The 25269-nt window shown below is 31.8% G+C and overlaps 1 pseudogene; it reads right to left on the reverse strand.

Annotated features, from left to right (window-relative positions):
• The window catches only part of LOC106463850, a 207876-nt pseudogene that overhangs the window by 61010 nt on the left and 121597 nt on the right, over positions 1 to 25269 (reverse strand).

The following is a 25269-nucleotide window of genomic DNA, read 5'->3' on the forward strand; positions in this document are numbered from 1 at the left end:
CCCCCCCCGACTACTGACCACCACTAGACAAAGGAAGAATAGACAAAGGTTGAATAGCCTCCGTGCTTGAAACCGTAATATATTTATAGAAAATAACAAAAACAAATTCAACGAAATATATCTCTGGATAACAAAACAAAGAATTCCCAATTATTAGAAAGCAAAATCTAAGAAAAGGTAAATCACAAAACGTTAATCTGAAATGCTTGTGCTTTGTCGAGAAACAGTGATTTTATTGTCTACATACAAGGCTTATATACAGTACCTGCATAGAGGGTGTGTAAGGGCCAGCATAAAGTTTCACAAATTAGATATTGCCGAGGGCAGTCGAATGGGGTATATAAAGACTGGAGCAAGCGAACACAATGTTAGATGGCAAAGATGAAAATCGAGAAATAGCTAGCTATTAGTGTCAGCAGAGGTGTATGTATGTTTTGGAAACTGGAATATCTTGTTAACTATATAAATGAATGATATCCTCAAGAAGCATAGTTAACTTTATAAATGAATAATATCCTTAAAAAAGCATAGTTAACTTTATAAATGAATAATATCCTTAAAAAGCATAGTTAACTATATAAATGAATATGTCCTAAGAAGGATAGTTAATGATATAAACGAATGATGTCCTTGAGAAGCAAAGTGAACTATATAAATGAATGATGTCCTAAAGAAGCATAGTTAACTATAGAAATGAATGATGTTTTAAAGAAGCATAGTTAACTATATAAATGAATGATGTCCTAAAAAAGCACAGTTAACTATATAAATGAATGATGTCCTAAAAAAGCATAGTTAACGATATAAATGAATGATGTCCTAAAGAAGCATAGTTAACTATATAAATGAATGATGTCCTAAAGAAGCATAGTTAACTATATAAATGAACAATGTCCTAAAGAAGCATAGTTAACTATATAAATGAATGATGTCCTAAAGAAGCACAGGGTGAAAAAAAAAAGATATCATAAGTGATACAGCTCACTGTCTGTCTAGAATAGTCTCTCTTAAAACCCGGGAAATCCTTCAATGAAACCTAGAAAAACCTACAATGACAAGGAATTCTTACCTTGTTGAATTTAAGAAATGAAAAAACGTTTTCTGAAACTACTATCTTTCCATCAGAACTCACAACCAGCAAAAAACCATCCAAAGCCTGAAAAAGGTTGAAAATCATATAGGAATTTGTTTAAAGTTCTTAATAAATATTATGATGTCACAAATTGTCAATATCTCCATCAGAATATTCACTGGTATTATATGTAAAAAATTTTCTCCTATAAATTTTCTGACTTCATAATCTAAATGTAATTTAATTTTCTATATCCTTATAATTTTTGGTACATTTAAAACTTTTTTGTTAAAATATGTAATAAGCAGAATTTCTATAATTAGGAATTTTATTTCCATCTGCTGTTTAAAACAGTTTACCTTTTATATTTTTACAGAGCTATATTTTTTTGTCTGTCATTAAACTCAAAGCTATACAGTGAGCTACCTATGTTGTGTGCCCACATTGAGAATTGAAATCTCTTATTAGCAGCATGACCCCTCAGACTTACCAGTGAACCAACTGGGGGCACACAAAGCTATAATGATGTAGATTCATTTATAACCTCAGTACAATGAATTTTAATGTAAACTGCTGGAATATTTTTTCTGAGGAAAATGTTACAATTTTAATAGGATTAAAGTTACATATTAAATGGTATTTTTAGCCTCTTTTTATGACTGTCACACACTTGGTTCATTATTATTAGCTTAAATCAGCCTCTGAATAAATGTACAACTAATGAAACAGAAAATTAACTTTAAAGACATTGGACAGTTAAAAACACAATATGTTTATATGTATATGTTTAAGTGCCATAGAAATATAACTTAAAAATTAGGGCCAAGTCATTTTTCAATAACTTGTCCCTGCCCCAGCCCTACAGGCTCCTAAAGTTAGTGCAATAGCCACCCTTTGCAATTGCTTGTTAGAAAAATTGGGTCAGAGGAAAGTGACATCACTCAAGGTAAACAAGACCAGTCACAGTCGGCTTCCTCTCCATGCATGAAAAACTGTTGGTTTGTTTATGTGAAAACAAGTAATTTTTTTTTCTGGACAAATTTAATTTTACAGATGTCATGAATACAGTTATTCGTGAGTAAGTTGCCCAGGATGTAAACAACTTTAGTTTTTCACTCTGTTGTTTATGGATGTGGGAATATTCCCAAGGAAATGGAGGTATTTCTGCACAAGTTTCCACCTAAGTCAGACAAAAAATGGCACATGGCCTGGACAAAGTTTGTATCAAAGGAGTTCTAATGAAAGCTGCCATGTATGCAGTGAACACTTTTGGAATCAGACTTTGAAAATAAATTATGATATGGAATTTGCAAAAATACTGGAGCTAAAGAAAAATGCAGCGTTCAGTGTGTATCTGAAGTTCGAGGGAGATCATCAGCACGGTGAGCAGCAGCCAGGCTCATGCCAGTGGCACATCACACTCTTGTTGACAGACTGATAACAGCAATTGTGTCCAATCAGCTGTTCGAAAATGAGGGGCATACAAGGTAAGCTCAAGTTTTAGCTTATGTTTTAAGTGCAATATAGAATTGTCAGCAATCATTCAGATTCAATAAACACACCAGTAGATCTGCTAAAACAAAAAATATTTATGAAATTTCACTTTAATCTATTATTTATCAAAAAAACGGCATGGAGAAACAACTGTCTGGTACATTTATTTACTTTTTATTTTATAACCCTTATTTTTTTATGAAATTTCATTGGAAATGTCAGTATACAACATAAAAAAATGTTAGATCTACAATACCAGTTATTGAAACATGACCCTAGTTATGTTTGCTTTTCCAGTCCAAATGTACACTTAGTCATATGCATACAACTTGGAGTATGTGCAGTATACAGTATTAGCAGTCCATCAGCTGATATTAGATCTACATCTAGATACAGATCCATCACTTGAAAAAACAAATATTGACTAGAATTTACTCATAAATTTACTATATTATCGCTCATGTTACCATACTGACGGCTGTAGATTTCATCCCATTTTCATGACATTAGCAGTGTAAACCAGTCTTTTATGACATTGTAGCATATAACTATTGAAACAATTCCATACCAAGAACGATCAGACAACCGACAGTCCTTGTCCACTTCAGCCAACATTAGACACTGTCGTCTGAAAGCTCTGGTTCAAACACATACAGTGCGATTGACACATTATACCCATCTACCACTTCACCTGCTGTCGCCATGTTTGTTTACCTTGTGTGACGTAGGCTTGCCTGCCCAGTTTGCAATGAGGTGCTTCGGCTAGTTTTCTTAAAGTTAGCCAACCGTGAACAAATATGGCTTGGAGCTAAATGAGTTGTTTCATGACTTTTTTAATCGCATTATTTTTAGTGAGATACGATATATACATTCGAGCATTAAAAATGCCCTATTGTCTGTTGTCTTTAAACTGGAACACAGAAAGCAAAGTCCCACTTACATTTCCAAAAACAAAGGAGAAGACAACTGGTTTAAATTACATTCTGTTTTAAGAGTATGTATAATGATATTTTCTTTTGTGTTATGCAATCTATTCATCACTGACACTGTTTAAAATTCACAAAGTCACTTGTGGCTAAAACATATTCAGTAATAATTAATATGACAGCAAACAGATGACTGATTCAATACACTCAATTGTAGCTATTCTTTCATACATACAGATACAGGGCAAAATGTTGATCCTACTTAGGCTCGCTGTTAGTAAAAACATACAAACTCAATAAAAACAAATTAGCATAAGACCCATGATTATTGATAGTTTAGGCACAATGGAATTTCTGACAGTAGGGGAGGGTGTCTCTCATAAGGTATGTTTTGATTATACAGTTAATTAGAAAAAGAAACTGGAAAATGAGTATTGTCTTTCTCAGGATATTGTAGTTTTAGTTTGAAATAATAAATTATAGAAGGCTCCACAGTGCATTCATCTTTAAGTTGTTTTTTACAGATTGTTTTTATGCGTCAAGTTTGTCTAAGATTTTTATTTTTTAGTTTTGGTGGCAAAATTTTTATGCTCAAGCATTCTTCTCTTGTGTACAAGTTTACTTGTTATTACTGCCAGATGGCCTATGTTGAGTCAACAGTTTATCCATTATCCATATGTACAAAAGGTAATCCAAAGCTGCTGGATGTAGTGAGATAGTTTGTGTCTATCATGAAATTAATCATGATTATAACTGCATTCTTGCTATAATGTTGTGATTTTAAACAATGACAGTCATGGATAAATTTTTCATATCAAAAACCATCCATCATAAATCACCTGAAACCTGATCTCCCAAAATCTCCCTTTGTAAATCATCTTAAACCAGAGCTTAATTTAAACCAATTGCTTTTTTCTAGAACTGTAAACAGAACCAATTAAAATGGAGTATTATTGTTAGTACTATGCATATATCAGTGACTGACAGCAGAGGGGGGAAGAGCAAACCAGACATAATTAGAAAAATTAAGAAGATTGGGATATTTACAAAATCCTCGGCTATGCATGTAAAATTTAATGGAAACTCATCACAATTTTTTTCTAATCTAAACAAAAGATAAGATAAATGATTGATGGACAAAGCTAAAAAATGTTCAACAGGAGGAGAAATATTTATGTAAAAAATAAATTTTTAAAAATCAGCAGCATTATTCTTTACATCAGGGTATTTTTTAAACATACAAAACTTTCGGCTTCAGAAATTCAGAAAACATTTTAAAGAAAGAATAAATTTTAGATAAGACAATATATATAAACCGTAAAATACCAAACAAATCTTTCATTTGTCCCTCCTAAATTCATCTACTGACAAAAGAATTTATATTTTTGATGTGTTAAATTGAAAGATATGGAATTAAACAGACAAGCTAAAAAAAAAGCCTTAAAATTTATACCTGATCTACCTATTCTAATAAATCATAGTAAATAGTGGAATTTAAAAACTTCGTTAGTGAGTTTGCATACATTGTTGAAAGCATTATATAGAGTATTGAGTGATGCAAGTGATTCCAGTTATGCTTACTTATGTTTATGATACATTCAAAAGATTTTTTTAAATCAAGCATTCAGTACATTACCAGAAGTGTCTGCATTCAAATGGTGGAAGTGTTACTTGACTTTGTTATATTAAAAAAAACTAAAAACTTTTTGTACAAGATTTCTGTGAAGAATTGGGTGGATTTTCTCAAACAAAGCCTATTTAACAAGTAAGTTGCATTAAATCACAGTCCACGTACCTCAAGCAGTAATGGTCCTAGTATGTTGCTGTTTAAAATTGTAGAATTGCTAGAAGATACTTCGCTCTGCTGAAGATCACCAGTTTCACCTGAAAAATAGTATAAATGATTATATTAATATTACACAGGTTTGAATCATTTGTATCACTTATCTTTTATCTTTAGCTTTTTTTATAAAGCTAGAGATGATGGGAAAAAAATGCTCTTGATGAGTTTAGAATTAAATTAACCAGAAAAAAAAGATTAACACATAGTTAGGTTCTCTTGACACTTTAATATTTTTTCTTCAGACATTTACAGTTAGAAACTGTTAAATGGCTCCATTACACAAAATCTACCAACCAATTGAAATTTCTATGGACATATAACTCATTGGAATCCACGTATTTTGAACTGATGCACCTGTTATATGGTTTGTTAAATTGCATTGTAAAAAAAAAACAACAAAAAACAACTTGATAAAATAGTTTAAAATTGAAATATAAGAATTACCTTCTACACATTATACAGCTTCTGAAAATATCTTATTTTTTATATGTAATAGTTGTATTATTTTTCAGCTTTAAAATTTTGAACAGATATCATTATGATATATTTTTTAAGAAACAACTAAAAACAGGTACCTTTGTTGTAGATTTTAATTACTTATTTTTGTCTTCCCACATTTTCTTTAAAAACTATCATATAAAGCTTTTAGTTGATAAAATCATACATTCTTTGATTTGATTTGAAAAACAAGGTGTGCAGCTTCATCCTGTTTACAATAACTGGTGTACAATATAAGCCTACTTTTTTTTCATTGCTAATCGTGTTTAATTTAATATATTAATAAGTTTTACACTCATTTTATATTTATTTATATACTTTTTCTTCAGTGATTTTCTTTGTCCATTCAAGCAGTTACTAAGGATGATATGATCTAACTTAATAATCTAACTTTTGTCAGTGAGACAAAACTTGATACAGTTGATCACAAAATGATTTAACTAAGCCTAACTCATCTTGTTCCACAAAAATCATTTACATTCCACTATTATTCCAGCAACATAGTTCAAATGAAGTATAAAATTATACATCATGGTTTTCACAAGCTTTTAAAAAAAAATCAGGACTTTAATTGTAGTGGAAAGTTGTTCACAGGTATCTTTGCTTCTTGCAACATATCACCAAGCCAAGCTTTTAGTACCTTGTTTTTACCTCTACACAAATCCTCTGAACTGGAAGAATTATTGCTTTCAGAGTTCAAATTAAATGAAAAATAAATCTTTCATGATATGTTTAGATTAGTAGCCTATGGCTTCTTGATGCTAAGATACAGGTTTTTTACATCACATCATGATAAAAGAGATTGAAAAAAATCACTTGGTTAAAAACCAATTGAACTAAATTTGTATTCAAGCTACAAGGAAAAATTAAAGCTGTTTTGTTCCAAACTATTATGACTTCTCCCCGAGGGGGATATGACTGCCATATTATGCTAAAAAACAAAACTCAGGAAATTCTCAAACACTAATGATTTTCTTGCATTAATGATTTTGTTGGGAGCATGCTAAAAGCAACCCAAAATAAAAATGAGATTAAAAAAATTTTTTATCCATAAAATTAAATAAATGAAATTTTTTTTGCTGAATAAATTTCAACTCTGAACCTGTTTCCTTTAATGTGACTAAAAGCAATCATAAGTATATTTTTAAAATAATTTCTTCACTTCAATGGTGTAATTTTGCTCTCAAGGTGGAATGCACCCATCAAGGCATGAAAAACTTAATTTTCTGTACTTCCTCATTCTAAAATTCAAATCAATTGGTTATCATTATAATTTAAATATTTTTCAGCTATAATCATTCTATCTTGTACTTACTGTAAAGAAAAACCTAAAGACGAAATATAAAAGTTCATTTCAGAATGAAATAATTAATCAAATTTTAAGATACCAGTTTTGAATAACAATATATTTAAAAACTTCTGATAAAACATTTTTCTGTGCATCAATTAATATTTTGTTTGTTTTATATGATTACATTAATTCTTCAGCACTTAACCATAGTGCATCATTAAAAAAAACAAAAAAAAACATTTATCTAGATATGCTAGTTATTAAACTAAAACTTTTATTTCTAGAAAAATGTTTGTTCTCAAAATTCTTATACAAACAAGTCAAATATGGAACGTATAAAAAAGAAGTAAAACCAGCCCTAAAATTTAGGATTTTAACAAGAGTACAATAACGTTCTTATAAATGTAGATTCTTCAAGTGTTTTGTTTTGAATGCAAGTGTAAAAATCTAAGAGGTAGTATGCATTTTCATTATTAATTGACTAATCTTACAATACATGCACATTGCATAGTTCTATTGTCAGAGAAAAATGTGATAGAATCTGCTTTATTTAGAAACAAGGATGAACACAATAAGTTGTAAATAAGTTAAGCTGTGCTTATCTAAAACTATTTTTTTTCTACAACCTATGTGCTTCATAGGCATGTTAATAAATCTGAAATTCATTCTTAACAAAATATCAATGACAATCACACTGAAGCTTTCATTTTCAAAGTGTTAACAACTTCTGTTCATTTTTTTACTATTTACCTATTATTCTGTTAACTATAAACTTCAATTTTATATACAGGGCTTGATGTTAAAGGTTGTCTGATTGCCCAGGACAAGTCAAATCTCTGTTTAGACAACTGAAAAATTATATTTACTTGCCCAATCGGGCAAGTAAGTTAGTGTTAAAGCAGTGAATTAAAAGAAATGTTCTTTAAATCGATTCTAGTTGACAGAAAATTCCATTATGATCTTTCTTTACTACTTTTCGACTCTGTGGTTTTTCCCTGTTTACATTTAGTAATGCTATAAAACTGACCAATTAGAATGAGTTGAGATATTTTTAGATAGTTGATCACACAAGTTCTAAATAAAACATGAAGATATTTTATCTATTATAAAATGAACTGGTTAAAAATATAGTATTAAAGAATGATTTTTTTTTGTGTACTTAAACTTAAGTCTTGGTATTAGTGTCAGTTTTTTGCCATATAAGGTTTGTATTACTATTAGGTTACAGGATCGATACCACCATTACCAATATTAGGTATGGTTTCCTAGCAATGGTGCCAGAAAAACAAGTATTAAGATAGGTTTCTTATTTGAATACATATAAATGGTATGTAATGGTATCTCAGTTAACTCTTGCTAGGTTTTTCAAAGGAGTTTCTTCTGACACTAAGGAAGCTAACAAAAGGAAAATTGATGATTAAAAAAAGGAGTTCAAGGAAAAAAGGGGAAAAAAGTTTTGAACTTGTGGAAAAGTTATTTTGATGGACTTGAAGGTTCAGAGAATGGAAAGATATGTACTTTTTGTTCTGCATTTAAAAAGACTGCTGGTTTATCATCATTTACTGTTTTACAAGTGGTAACAAAGTCTACAGAATAGACAACATTAGATCTCATTTTGAATCTTCCAAACATTTAATGTGTGCCGAGGCTCATCAAAAAGCCAGAACAAAAGCTGTAAATGAACATTCTGAAGAACCAACTGATCATGCATTAAGAAACAAAAACAAAAAAAACTTTAATTTCCTATATGTTTAACACTGCCTATTGTGTAATAAGTGGAGAGATGCCATTCACCCTTTGTCCAACATGTCTTCAGAGTTACCAATCTAACAAAGCCTGTGCAAGGTAAAAAAATATTTTGTAAGAGAGCATTATTAATTTTGATCTGTTATACTATTTAACATAATCCATATACAATAACTACTGAGACATGAAACATTATTTCATCTGTTGTTGTCAGGATATACATGTGATTATAAATATACTTTGCTAAATATGAATTAAGTAAATACAATTACATTTAGTTCAAATTCCATGGAGAAAGCTGAATAAATGTACACACACACACACACACACACACATATATATATATAGGTACAGCAGTTAAAAATGTTACACAAAATCACCAGAATACAACAAATATACAAAATAAGTTCAGATATCTTATAAATTTGATTGGATAAAAAAAAATATTATGAATATATATACACACACAAATGTATATGAAGGTTCTAAATTAAAAACTTTTATAAATAAAAAATATGTATAAGCTATATCACGTATGATAAAACCATAAGGTATAGCAGGTATGACAGTCTTAAATTTCATAGATATAAATTTATATCATATATTATGAAAATTGTGCTTGGACAAGTAAAAATAATTTTCAGGCAAGTAAACCTCAACGGTCAGTTGTTCAATGGGACGAGTAGGATAAAAGGTTAATGTCAAGCCCTGGATGTATGAAGTAATTCCACAATACTGATACTGTTAATCCAATACCTAGGCATGATTAATACATGCTTTGTGGCTGAGAGTTTTATTGTATTAAAATAATGGTCAGCTGACCAAATGATTTTACAACAGTCCATGAAATAAATTAAAAATTTCTTAACAACTAAGAGTAGTAACACATCTAGTCACTTCAAAGAATCCATGTAAATGCCTAGACAGCAGCCCACACTATAACACCTTTGTTACTCATTTTACAATTGGTAAAATGCTATCCCATTAGAACTTTTCGTTCCATACCTCCAGATCCACACATGAATACCACTTTGAAACCATATGATATGGCTCTCATTTCTTCACAAACTTTGTGGCTAATCACCAAAGAATGAGTGACCACAGGCTTTATTTCCAGCAAAACTATTCTTAGGGTGACATATGGCTTACATATCCCACCAATTACTATGTTCATATAAAGTATGATCCACAGGCCTCACAGATGATGCTCACTGAAACAAACCAACATTGGACACAATAAAATCATGAATTTCTTTCCAAAATTCTAACAGTTCAACAGATTAAATTGTGAACTGTGCTCTCAGGAAAGCACTACATAATTTAAAAGACTCACAACTGAATGTTTGTCAATCTTCAACCATGTCTTGATCAACCTGTATATACTTTGGATGCAGTATTGAGTTCCCACTGCCCTTGCAGTCTATATCAACAATGAATTACAAAACTAAGCACTGAAACTACTTCCCACAATATATAGTCTCTTCTCTTCAAATATACAATGTCCTATCATTTTACTAATTATACTGAGTTGGTCATGTCAAACATTCAAAGGTGTCCAGATATTTTGGCAGAGTTAGAATCCTTTACTGAACAGTAAATGAAAGCAAAGGACCTTTTGGTCCATCTAGGCTGTCCTATCTACTAAATTAAACTGAAAAAAACCCATAAACATAGCCTTTATTATTCAAATATTTGTCAAGCTTTCTCCTAAACTCTCTTATGTTAACTGCATCCACCACATCTGAAAGCAACCAGTTACAAAGGCCAACCACCCTGTTAGAAAAATGAAACTGTCTTAGTTGAAGATGACTCCTACCTTGCCAAAATTTATATTTGTGTCCCATAGTGCTACAATTCTCACTGTTAAATATGAAAAAAAAGATGATTCATCAACACTAACAATCCCCTTTACTATCTTAAACACCTCAATCAGACCCCCCCCCCCCAACTCTTCTTTTTTCAAGAGAAAACAATTTGAGAGATTTCAACTTCTCCTTGTATGACAACCCCTCCATCCCAGGCACCATTCTAGTAACCCTCCTCTAAACCTTTTCTAACAACTCAATGTTTTTCCTAAGGCCCAAGACTGAACACAATATTCCAAATGTGGCCTAACCAGTAACCTGTACAACAAAATTATAACCTCATTAGACTTGTATTCAATATTTTGGTAGATACAACCTAAAATCCTATTTGCCCTATCACTAGCAACAACACATTGCTTGGATGGCTTTAAAGAATGATCAACCAGAACACCAAGATCTTGCTCTTCCATAATACTGTTAAGGTTATTCCTATCACAACTATACTCATATTTCAAATACTAATATCCAACATACAGTACTTTTCATTTAATATAATTAAAAGCCATTTAATTTTCCAACTCAACAAATAATCCTCACAGCCAGAAATACCCACAACTTCAATGTCATACGCAAACTTAAATAATCTATTGATCATTCCTTCATTTATATCATTGAGATAAATCAAAAAGATCAAAAGTCCTAACACTGATCCCTGAGGTATCCCTCATGACGTTAATCAATTTTGACTGAACTCCATTTACAACAACACTCTGCTTTCTTTCTTCCACCTAGCCAGTTTTCTATCCAATGAACCAACCTATCCCCCACACCAACAGAGATAACTTTTTTAACAGGCCTTTCATTTGGTACCTTGTGAACTGCTGCCTGAAAATTCAGATAAATCATATCTCTACACATACCCTCATCTACATAAGTAGTAACCTTCTCAAACAATGTCAAAAGATTAGTAAGGCAAGATTTTCTCCTAGTGAAACCATCCAACAAAATTATAAACTTTGTTAAATGACTTCACAAGACTTTCAAAAACTTTCCCACCACTGATGTATGACTATAATTATTAAGGCAATTTTTATCACATTCCTTGAAAAGAGGAGTAACATTAGCCAACTTTCAAACTTATGGCATTTGCTCACAGTGATCCAGCAATGAATGATCTCTTATAATGGGAAGGTAAAATGAAGAAAGTGTAACGTTAAATTCATCATATAATGTTTAACACAGTGTATGAATATGTATGGTGTTTTCATGTCTTTTACTCACACACATCTCAAAACACCAAATATATAACATACACTTCACCACTATATGAAGCATAGTCTTATTCTCTCGAATTACCTTGTCTAGGGTTACAGATGAGGGGTGGAATTCCCTGAAACTAGGCCTATCTCTCTTTGGTTAACTTGTGTTTAGGGTTACAGATGAGGGGTGGAATTCCCTGAAACTCAGTGAAAAGTGTTAAATCAAATGAAAGATTGAGCTTCACATTCATTCTGATTTCTTTTTCTTTACAATTTCTATCATCTTGCAACTGGATGGAAACAGCAGAAGTTCTGATTGAAACTGAATGTTTTAATTTTTATCTGCAACATTTTTTCAAAAATGTGCAATGCATGCATTTTTCATTTTTTTTTAAATTTTCCAAATGCTTATATAATATATCTACACTTAATTTAACATCAAAATTGGCTATAAAAAACTGAATGTTCAACACAGGATATTTAAAAAAAACAGGAAAAATTTGAGAAAATATAATGCTTCAATGCATGAGTTATTTATTTTCACAATCCTGATACACAAAGATACACGACCCAGTCATAAATCAACGTGTATAGTTAGATGCAGGAATGCATGGTGAAACAGAAGTACTGTGGTATTCCAATGATGAAAAAAAACAGTTACCAAATCTTAACACAATAAGTGTCTTGTGAATCAAGAATTTGGAAGGATAGGTGTAGTCATTTGTTGCAGATGTAATGAGACGAGACAAGTTTTGGTGTGAATTTGAAATAAAAATAAGCACTTTATAAAAAGAAGCACATATAAAAATATTGACAATAAGAGCTAATTATCTGAGAAATATAATACTGTTGTGTTTGAAATTGAATGAAGTGGTTAAAATGAGAAGAATAAGATATACTTAAATAAACTTCAGAATTAAGCAGGATGATGAAAATGGTAAATAAGAACACATACACATGGTCAGCAGCTAAACATTACGAAGATAATGACAAGGATGAGACTAACAGTTCATTCATGACAAAATTGAATCTGATTGAAAATATGAAAGCAGCCCTCTCAAGAACTACATTCTCTCTGAGCCAACCAATCACAAAATTGGGTCAAAAATGTCTAGAAGTATTTTTGCTCCATATAGCAACAGTAAATTAGCCCCACATACAAATGAGTAATGTGGGGAACAATACTACTACACTATAAAAAAAAAGAGGATCAAATATTGATACAGAAAACACACAGCTAAAGTGACATACAACTTCCACTGGCATGTTATGCATTAGAACTGCCAAAAAGTTCAAGAATTTGATACAATTTGTTTGTTTGTTTGCTGAATTTCACAAAAATCTACTCAAGAGCTATCTGCATAGCCATCCCTAATTTTAAAGTGATAGACTAGAGAGAATGAAGCTAGTTGTTAATACCACCCACCGCCAACTCTTGGGCTACTCTTTTACCAACAAATAGTGAGACTGACAGTAATGTTATAACACCCCTCACAACTGAAAGGGTGAGCACGTGATGGGATTTGAACCTGATGCCTGCAGATTGCAAGTCAAGTGCCCTAACTATCAGGCTATGCTAAGCACTTTGTTATAACATGGAGTATGTACTATAGGAAGGTGAGACACATGTCTTTATATTAAACTAACATAAAGTATTAGGAATTACCCAAGTCTAATCATAACCACTCAGAAGACTTCTGTAAAAGCCACAATGATTGAATGATAGTGGTATTGGCTGGGCAAAAAACAGAAGCATACAAGTTTCTTTTTCAAACTACTGGCTTTGTTGTATAATATTTAGATTTTATGATATTGCAGCAAGTTGAAGAAGCTAATTCAAGTGTTGTTGTTTTTTAACTTTACAGGATAGGTAACTTAGTTTGCTTTGATAAAATGTGAAAGAAATTAAATTTTAATGAAGTAATAATAAATTATACCCATAATGCTGTGCAATGATCAGAACTTTCAAAAACTGCCAGTTTCTGGATATAAAACAATTAATATTTTATGCTGTGAACACCCTTCACAATAAAGTGAAAATTTAAAGTCAAACTTACTAGCAACATTATTTTAACTAATAACGAAAATTGAACAACAAAACGAGCAAGAAACTTCTTAGAAAGATAAACAGTAGAGAAAGATGACATTTAGATCTACATATTTTTTTGTGACCAGCAATAAGGCCTGAACAGATATACAAGATTAACTTTAAATACACTATAGTTATAGATGCCTCTTCCTTCCATGCTTGCCTCCAATTACAAGTTTCCACCAATGTGCATTTCCAAACATTATAAATAGTGCTTAGTAAGAAATAGGCATTAACTTTTTCCCTTTAAATAATATCTGTTATTTAGATTTATTTAGAGTGCATTCTCCATAAAAGAGTCAAGTACTATATATACTTAACTTGTACATCATTTTTAAAGGTTAAATTACTATTTATTGACAATCATGTATATAAACTGTACCTTTAACACAAACCACAAAATTAACTTTTATTTTCACACAATAACAAACACATGTATTTGTTTCAGGCTTGTAAGCCCCGAATATATTAAGTAATTTTCAAGTTTCAAAATGTGTAATTTATGGTTTTGAAACTAAAATGTGTACAGATTTCCTCGAGAAGCCTTTGTGTGAATATTTCATTAAATTATAATAATAATAATTTTATGATACAAGTATCAAAGGATTCATTTATTGTACCTTGTTTATACAAGTACTTCTTGAGGAATCAAAAGTATTACTTGGATATTTTAATTTAATTATTCTTTGTATCAATGTTTATATTACTTTAGATACATAAGTAGGTTTTTCGTTATAAGTTACAATATTTAAAGTCTATTGTCTAAAGAATACAGGCAGGAACAATTTACACATAATCTTGTAAATCTTAAGTATTATTTTAGCTTAAAATTAAGCTGGATGTAAAATAAATAGTTCTGTATCAAAACTTTTTAACTACAGAAGTTAATTAGAAATAAAAGTAGAAACAATCCGTTAACACAAAATCCAGTACTTATTCATAGCAATCACTATGTAATTCAAAACAACTTACCCAAATAAGAGGTGTTTATGTCTAGCATCAGAATATAACCATCCTGTGCATAAAATTATAAAGTAATTTCAAAGTTCTGTTACAGAACATAATTAAACTGAACTATATCACACAGTTTATTATATGTCAAGCATACATTTACCTGATCAAAATAACAACTATAGTTTGATATGAATTAACTAATTTTTCTCATAGGCTTTTTACATCTTTAGATCTAACATTAACTTCTCAATATACTTATCTCTGAAGTACTGAATGTCTTTTCTTGTTGAGTTGCCCTTGTGCTGTTAACAAATGTAAGTTTATGTTCTGAATGACCTAGATGCAATGCAGTCTCACAAACTTAGCCAGTCATCCACTGTCTCACCTTCAATATAAATTACCATGCATGCATCAGAAGATACATAAATTCTACATTCCCACCATAATCCAAAATTTGATACTCGCAGCCACATGGAAACCACGTATCTTACATTTGTGGGGAGGTGGGTGGGGAATTTCGGAGGTAAGTACCTGCTTGAACCTAATTCTAATTCTAAGAATTTAAAACTCAAATCAAATAGATTTACCTCTGAAATACTAAAAGTTAGAATATCCACAATGAGGTGTAGGAGGGAACTGGAGAGTGTCATAAAGACCACTGTTTGCTTTTTGTTATCCCACAAATAGCCATTTCAAAGCATTATAAGGACTACTAGACTCTAAGTCATCAAGGAGACATCTTTGGTCATGACAAATGAATAAAGAACCAAAGTAAAAGTCAATGGATTGAATTCATGGAAAATCAAGTGCAGCTAACTAGTCTCATAATAGACTGAACCAAAATAAAGAGATTCAGAAAAATAAAAGGCATTCTTCTCAGCAAAATACCTCATCACACTAGACACGTTTTGAATATTCATAAGGGAAGATTGGGAAGTATATAACTACATGTGAAGCCTTGCACATTCTCAGGTGTAGTTACAAGTGGTGATGTAACAGATATGTAAAGTTGAAGTGCAATGTATCATCCTGTGGAAGGTTCTCAGAGAAGGGACCCAGTAATAACTAATGACTGGACATACTACATCCACATCTAAAAAGGTCATCCAAATCAAAAACAAAAAGATCAAGGTGAACCTGAGGATGGGTTCAACAACTCTGACAGTGCATTGGGAACACCAAATAAGGTTAAGAAGAGATAAATAAAGTTATAAGATGATCCCCATTCTGGTTGTAGCTATGAGACATTATATGGATAACATGCATTTCATATCCAATGTCTCAAATGTTACACAAGGATATGATACAGAGGTGGAAAAATTACTCACTGATGCATCATCAACCACCAGATAGCATCCTCTGGTCTCTTTCAAAAGGCATCATCCTCTCATGATACACTAGTGTAGAGGACAGAATTTTGTCAAGAATAATCATGTAGGTAAATGTAACAAGTGAGATCCCCAACTAGAAAAATATATTCAAACACGGAATCTCATACAGGGAGAGAGTGTGAGTTCTAGTTCTTTTAATCGAATGGCTTCTCAGTTACAGACACACATAATTATTAATGGTATTGTGGAGTACAATTATACTGGGTTATCGTACACCAATACAGGCATAAAAGAAAGTGGTAACTAAGCAGGAAGCAGAGAATAACCAGTAGCAGTTAATGTAGCTTGCAAGGTCTGAGAGGCACATCTCATTGTACGACACATGCAACCTATTCTAAGCTCGCCTGAAAGATTCGGTACGAGCAAGATAACAATGAATAACCAAGATAAGTCTTTTCTCTGAACAAGAATCAGGACTAAACATTACAGGTAATACAATAGATGAGAAACAATGGTTATCTACTTTTCGCCCCAAGTTTTAAGTAGGAAGGCTTGATCTGGGTATATGGCCTCCCAAAAAAATAAAGTATTTGAAGCATCTATGATATATATATTAATGTCTTCTGTCCAATGCAACCAACAAAAGAAATACTTTTTGGAAGAAAGATGATAGAGCCCCAAATATGTCTAAGGCCCCAACTCCTGCAGGTAGCTCAACAAGTTTTATAGACAGCCAGTTAAGAGTGTCAGCAAGAGTGGGCTTATAATCAAAGCCACCTGAGAATAAAATCTGGCTCCTCAGCCAAAGAAGCAAACAACAGTGAACCATGAAGTTGTGGATGTTGAATGTCGAAGTGAAAAACAGGTGTTTGAGACTGCTGAAGATGCTCCCATGGTGGTGATGTGAATGGTTCCACGTGAAAAAGTCAAAATATGAGGGAACACTACAGTTAAGCTAGCCAAAGTGGAGTAATGAGGAGAACCTGGCACTTCAAATAATTGCTCTTGGCAAGTACCCAAGAATGGAGGGTAGAAGTTCTTCCAAGATTGACTAAGCCCATCCACATCCAGAGAACTTGGATTTGGAAGTAAAATCCAGTAGATTGGAAGAAAATGATTGATTTAGTTAGGCATCAGTCACTGGATAAAGCAGCTGTTTACATAGTCATTGAAAAACTAAAGGGTATAAGCTGATGATCTCGACAAAGTGAGTCTGCTAAAATGTTCATCACACCAGGAATGTGACAGGCTCAGAGGAGAATATGTCGAGAACAAATTCTAAGAAGTACAGAAACTGCAGCAAAATTTCTGTGTGAACCAACATATATATATATATAATTTTGGCACAGAAGGGGAAAAACTTGAGACCAGCATGCTGAACAGCCCAAAGTTCTAACATGTTGCTGTGAGCTGATGCATCAAGAGAGGATGTCTGTGAAAAGATGGTCTGTAGGATAAGAAAGAAAGAGAGATCCTTCTGTTGTAAGTTTTAGATTCTACCAAAACAAATAGTTATTCTGTGTGATAATAGGTCAGAAGTAAGACACCATCGATAGGCAAAGTCACATTGGAGATTTTGCATGTGAGCATGCCACAAAGACATAACTTGTTAGCAGAACCATTGTTCCAAAAGCAGAAAGGATGTCTTCAGATGTAGGTGTGGAAGACAATTTACATTGTCATAAGAGACAGCTAAACTGATTCTTGAACTATGTTGATCCAAAATCTCAAATTTGCCAAATACAGCATTGGTTTTAATTGATATTAGCAGTTGTAAATGATCCAACCTTGAAATTAAGCTAAAGGTCAAAATAAGTCGATCATCAAAGTACAAATAAAAGTTGATGTCAAGTGTTTGTTTGTAATTAAGCACAAAGCTTCACAAGTGGCTATCAATGCTCTGACCACCATGACTATCATACCCCAATTTTTAACATTATAAGACCTAAGATTTACCACTGAGGCACCAGAGATTCAATGTCATATGAGCTGAAAAGACCAACAAATGCTTTGACTACCTGACAGAAAACAAATGGAGCTGAGGCCAAGCCAAAAGACCTTATAAATTATCCCTATTTACAAAAATGAAGTGATGACAGGTGAATGTAAGTACGAAGATATGCGTCCTGTATATCCTCATTCATCATCTAAAGGCCACAATGAAGAAACTTTTGTAACAATATCACATTTTCCATTTAGAAATGAGGTGTCTCCACGTGAAGATTGAGTTGAGACAGGTCTCCAATTTCCTGATTTCTTGGGAGTAAAAACCTGGAAAGGCATGATAAAAAGATTTTTGCTGCTCCTCTTTAAAAGAGATCTGGGACTTCCTGATCCGAAAAACTGTAAGAAAACTGGATCACAAAAAAGAAAAAATGACAGAGGAGTATGACAAAAATGATGGTAAAGACAGTACTGTGAGAAATGTCAAACACAAGAATCCCAAAGCCAAGGGACCCATAGATGAGTAAATGATCTGAGATGAACCCCCTTATAATCCTGATAAAGAATGAGTCTGGAATAGAAGAAAGTCACTGCACAGATTGAGAAGACTCACCTAACTTATTGCTACATTTTGTCACTAAGAAGGGTTGAAAAGAAAAGACAGAAGTTGTGGATGTTTACTGAGAAGTAAAAAATTGGAAGACAAGGTTGGAGAATAAAAACATAATATCGCTGGTCATCTGTAAGAGGAATGGCCAGAAGATAGAACACTAATGATATGCCTCTCTTGAACATGAAAATAGTTCGAGTGAAATTCCTACAAATACAAAATGATTCAGAAATAGGAGCTCTTCCAAGGTTGGCTGTAATGTGTAGAGGTAAGGGAAGATAAGTACAGTACAACACAGCACTATGGACTAAGTTGTCAAAGGAACACAAGTGGCATGTGGTAATTGAAACTAAATAAAGGAGAGCTGACGTTAAGAACGACTGCAAGGCAGACATTTTTTGTTAAGTGCTGTGTGCAGAACTAGTCAAAGTTTACCCCCCCCCCTTCAATTCAGGGTGAATATCATGAGAAGAAAAAAGTAGTGGAAGATGGTCCTGCTAAAAAAGACCTTAGATGATGAACCAAGGAATGTGAAGGCAGACTGTGTGAGTAAGACCTCCAAAGAAGTTTAGGATTTTTGAAGTTTATAGAAGTATTTGAATAATAATTGATGTTGACTTCAGAATTCACAGTGAGCAAAATTAACAATATAATTGTCAAAAAGACAGCTTGGATTATAGTGGAAAAGCACAGCATACATATGTCTTTCTGACACATGCCCAATAAATCCTCTTGAAAATGGAAGAGTGAAAAACTATGGATTAGTAGATGCATGTTTTGCATTGCATCAAGAACATTTCAGAAGTTAAATTCACCTGGTCATCGAGAAGATGAGAGCAACACAACAAGAAATGGCTTTAAGTATTTCAGATTTAAGTTATCTGTTGATTCTGCAGAGCATTTATATTACACTAACCTTGATGTTTAATTCTGTTGATCTGGCTGACTGTCTCCTGTAGTATGGCACACTTGTCTGGTTTAACAGACAAGGAACTCATGTCAGTAAACCTAGCAGAGATCAGTTCTGCTAGTTCTTCAATATAGATATTCTCTTGCTCTCGACGGCGTTTTTCATTAAGGCACTTGTTCCTGGAATTCAAATAACACTTAGGGTTGAAATGTTAGTACTGCTTAAATGTTTTGTTATACTATCTAATTCAGATTAAAATAAACTAAACTTGATATGTATATTAAATCTGCTGCTTTGAAAAACCTAACATCGACAAAAATTTTCAAAAAACATAACGCATAAGCATACTAGAAATCAACATATTCCCAAACACCAACAAAAAATGGCAATGACCATACAACTGACTTGTAGGTTAAACAGTACAACCACCACACTAAGTCAGTTTAAAATAAATCAAATTCAGTAGCGGGTTTTTCAAACAAACACACAAAATAGTTTCATTTTGAGTTTACTTACTGAGTATAACTATTATTTTATTACAAGTTAGTAACTGAAAAAGCTGTAACTTGTAATCAAATAAACACACACATACAATGATTAAACAGATTATTCTACTACTGGTGTGGTCCCAGGAAATAGAGATAAATGCTTTCACTGAACATGTGATCCTAAAATAGGATTAAAAGTAAGTAAATAAAGAACCTGATTCAAGACAGTTAGTCTACAAATACATAAAATATACTACCAAGATAAATCATGTTCAATTGTCTTTATTTTTCAGAGACACACTACATGAGTATTAACAATTAAAAATTTACTCTCTCTTTAAGATTATAAGCAAGTAATTAGAAAAACTGCAATATCTGTGTAATAGTTGAATATCAGATGTTAAATCAAACAGCCATAAAACAGGTGTTAAAATTTGTGATTTATATGAACAGCTCCCCAAACACATAAACATACACAGACAAAATACCAGTACAATATCATCATACATCTTACCTAAATGTCAACCATTTTATCGTACAATGTCATCATACACCTTACCTAGCATATCAACTATTTTATCATAAAATATCATCATACATTATACCTAGCATGTCAACTATGTTATCATACAATATCATCATACATCATACCTACATGTCAACTATTTTATATAATATCATCATACATGTGACCTAGTAAGTCAAGTGTTTCATCATATAACTTACCTAACTTGTCAACTATTTTATCATACAATATCATAATACATCTTACCTAGCATATAAACTATGTTATCATACATCTTACCCAGTACATCAATTATTTTATCATAAAATATCATCATACATCATACCTAGTATGTCAACTATTTCATCGTACAATATCATCATACATCTTACCTAGCATGTCAAGTATTTTATCAGTCAAACTGGATTCACCTACAGGGTATGACATCACAGTAAAGAAAATAATTAGTAATTTGTAAATGTTGTTCAATTAGGGTGCAACATAACTCGTATAAAGTGATGAACCAACTTATATTTGTAATAATAATAAGAAAAAAAATTATAAAAATAATAGTTGAAAAGCAGAGGTTAACGAATAGTAATCAGAAACCAGTTTTTAAACCTTGCAAAATAAAATTTTTCTTTTCAAAATATAAGCTCACTTTTTCCTACATTAATATTCTCCTACACTTGATTTGAAGAGAATGAGAAATAAGTATAAAATTTCATGTGTTTCTTGTCAGAGCACCAGAAAAATAGGCAAGGAAACATCACAAAATATTTATTCAACAGAGAACTCTATCACAAATTTGGAAATTAAATTTACTAAGTAAGTGATTCTGCATAATTATTTAGTCCCAAAAATATAAGTTTGAATTTTGACTTCAAATTCTGTTATTCAAATTGTTCACACAGGTCTCACATCAGCATCAAAACTGTATATGTAAGTTGAAGAAACACAAACTGTAACTCGTACTTTCAAAAGACTAAAGCCTTGAGGTAGTTAATTTCATTTCCTAACTGTTTTACTAATTTATATCTCTGAGTACAAAAAAAAATTGAATGCTGACTTTTATCTCAAGGGATAACATGCCCTTACATAATTAAAAACAATAAATACCAAAATATGTTGACCTTATCAGTCTGCAAATTTGACTAATATCAGTAAGAGTAAAATGCTCTGTTCTTTGGAACTGTCTATTGAAGTGAGTTTGTCCTTGTGATCCTGTCTCAGCAATGGAAAAATAGACTTAGTCTTAAATTAAAGCTATAATTAGTGAAATTGATCCAGACTGTACCTGAATAGGAAAGCACATTATGCTAATATAATAATATGTAGGCAAACAACAATTTATAAGCATAAGGAAGAACTTTATTGGTGGTGGAACATATTACATGTTTCCACAGAACATTGGTCTGTTTTCTTCTTCACAACATAACCCATAGTATTATTTACATCTGTTAAACCTGTGAATGTGCTACTACAGTGGTTCATAAAATTATTCATATATGTACGAAAGTCTTTCTTAGAAAATTAACACAAGCTACTTTAACAAAGTAAAAATCAAACATGATTGACTAATTTGTACAGATTGTAATATGTTTCTGCATACATTTTCACAAAATTAGGTTGAATATGTTATATTAAAATGATTTTGGATCCTCACCACATGGTTCAAGTCCATGTCATCACATTTGGTCATGCTCTATCTAACAATAGTCACACATAAAAAAAACATTTCAATAAATCCAAAATAGCAAGTTTCAGCATCAATTTGTATCAAATAGTAGTTTCCATTGCAAGTGGCTATGCCATAATGATGTAATGTCCAAAGCAAACCACTCTTCCTTGTAAACATTCAATAATCTATCTAGTGTATAAAGATGATGTTTTCTCAGTGCCTGTTTCAATAGTATGATTGCACATAAATCTATAAGCACTGTGTCCAGTGACTTGATTGGTATGTCTTATGGGATAGCATGAATACCTGTTTCCCTCTCAAGCTGCATGAGATATGCAATGGTTGAACTAAGGTATGACTGGAAGCCTTATCTTGGTCAATTTATACTCTTTTTGGCCTTGTTTCCAGGTAGAAATCCTTTCTGATCATGTTGCACAGTATCACCTGTGCACATGGATGGCTTTTGCACTGACTTTTGTGTTTATGCAATATTTTATTTACGATTGCTGGAGAATGACTTGTGCAGGTCTTTTCTTGGATCATCTTAGTATACAAAGTTGATCCACATTCCATTATTTTAAAATGTCCTTTAGTACAATAGATATCATGTCTTAGAAATTTCAAATTAACAATCTGAATACAACTTTATGATGTGAGTGTATGAATATTTTGCATCAGAAATGGTTGTTACACACCCTTCCCAAAAGCAATCAATTTTCAAAGTCATCACATTACGTATATAATGTCAAAATTTAATTCTGATACGTTCTCTTCTTCATGACTTTATATAAGATGTGACTTGCTATTTGCATATTCAAAATAATATTTAATATAATGTCCTCATCCCTCTATATCTAAGGTTTTCCAACTTGATTTTTTTTAATAGCATCTGTGATTTCCAGTTTTTCTCTTTATTTCCTAGTTTGCATTCACATTGTTAAATGTGATCTAATCTTTTTGTTTCTTTTTTGTTATTGTTTTATTTCAAAATATCCCTGGAAGTAATTCCGTTATTTGTAAACATTACAAACTATATTAAGGCATTGATTATTATAAAATTTCAATACAACAATAAAAACAACACTATAAAACCCACAGTTTAATAATGAAGTAATGTACATTTTTAGTTACTGAAAGCAATTATAAATGTTCAAATTAGTAAGTGAAATAGAACCTTAAACAAAGAAAAGCAGTTAAACACCATTTTGACATAAATGAACAGAGAGAACCTCAAGGTCAAAGGCATACGTCAAACATCTCGGGAACAGTAAACCTCATAAAAAGTTGTACATGGTGCTTCAAGTTTAAGGTCTATAACAAACAGCTCAAAACCACCACACCCAAAACTGTCCATTCTTTTGTATCACTCTATTTGAAATTGTACAGTATATCTGACATTTTATAGCTGTATGAAGCATCTCAGGGACATCAGATCTAGACACTGTTCACTATTGCAAATAATTCTGTTTGAGATTGTATAGGTAACCTCTAGTTTGACATTGTTTATGGTTTCTTACAGGCTGTAGAGGAAACCTTATGAGTCTATGAAGCATTTTAGGGCTGTGACACCCACCAATCGTATACTTCTGCATACTGTTGATGCTGTTAAAATCAATGAACACCCCCTCCCCCCACCCTCATAAAACCCATTGAAATTCTTCACAGAGCTACACTGTGGTAGTTGTAAATATTTTATGTACAACCCTAAAATGATTTATTTAAAGTTCTAACCTAAAAGAGGTGAGCATATGAATCATGTTAACTCTGTTAACATACTGTTACATGATATGAACATTTCAGTTTATACTAAAGAAGTATAGACACTGTATCATCTCTTTAAAAGTTCATTAATTTCAAGTTCTTTAAACAAAGAGTTTGAATGATAATCAAAATTACACTTTTGTCACTATTTTGACTGTTATTCTGTCTGGTACATACCACCTAATCTACAGATGAAAATTTAAAAGCAAATAATTTCTAGAGTATCAATATAGGGCACACACAAACAGTTATGATACAAGAACTATTCATCTATAGTATAGACATGTGATGTATTCGCTAAACTTGTAACAATACAATCTTAGTTTCATCAATCGTGAATTCATGTGATAATTCACTTATACGTTTTCAGTTAAAAGCCTATTATTATTATTATTAGGAAAATACATATCAAAAGTATTTTGTAAAAAAACAAAATGTAAAGTTTATAATCTAATAAACATATATTTATGAATCCAAAAATGTAACTATTATACAATTTCTAAATAACAATAAAATACTCTGGTCACAATATATTTAGAAGGATGGAACTATAAGAGACCAGAAATTCTGAACAACAAAGATTATAGTAGTGAGGTACTTACAATTGCGACTGGGGTTTGCTGTCTGATTTCCTCCGCTTCTTTGTAACTACATTAGGGACAAAACTCATGGTAGTTTAAACCGAGTAGTGGTAAACATTACGAGGGTAGGCCCTGCAATGAAAAAGGATTTAACATTCATACCTATGATGGTAAAGTATAACTTTAAAAAAGAAGCACATTGGCTGTACTTAACAAGAAAACTGTTATGTAGTTAGCAGTGTGTCAAATTATAGTAAATTATCTTTCTGACAGTGCACTGTTTTACAATGTAAGTATTCCTTCTGTGTTTTTAAAATTATGTGTTTCAACCTTGATGAACAAGAATGATCATGAAGTTTAAAAAATGATGTACTTTATTATATTATATTACTTTATTATTATATCTATGTTTAAGGATATTCTTCAATCACACATCAAAATCTCAAACACAAATTTTATAGAAAATCTTACTTTTCAAGCT

The sequence above is a fragment of the Limulus polyphemus genome, unplaced genomic scaffold (genome assembly GCF_000517525.1).
Source record: "Limulus polyphemus unplaced genomic scaffold, Limulus_polyphemus-2.1.2 Scaffold1501, whole genome shotgun sequence".
NCBI classification, from domain to species: domain Eukaryota; kingdom Metazoa; phylum Arthropoda; class Merostomata; order Xiphosura; family Limulidae; genus Limulus; species Limulus polyphemus.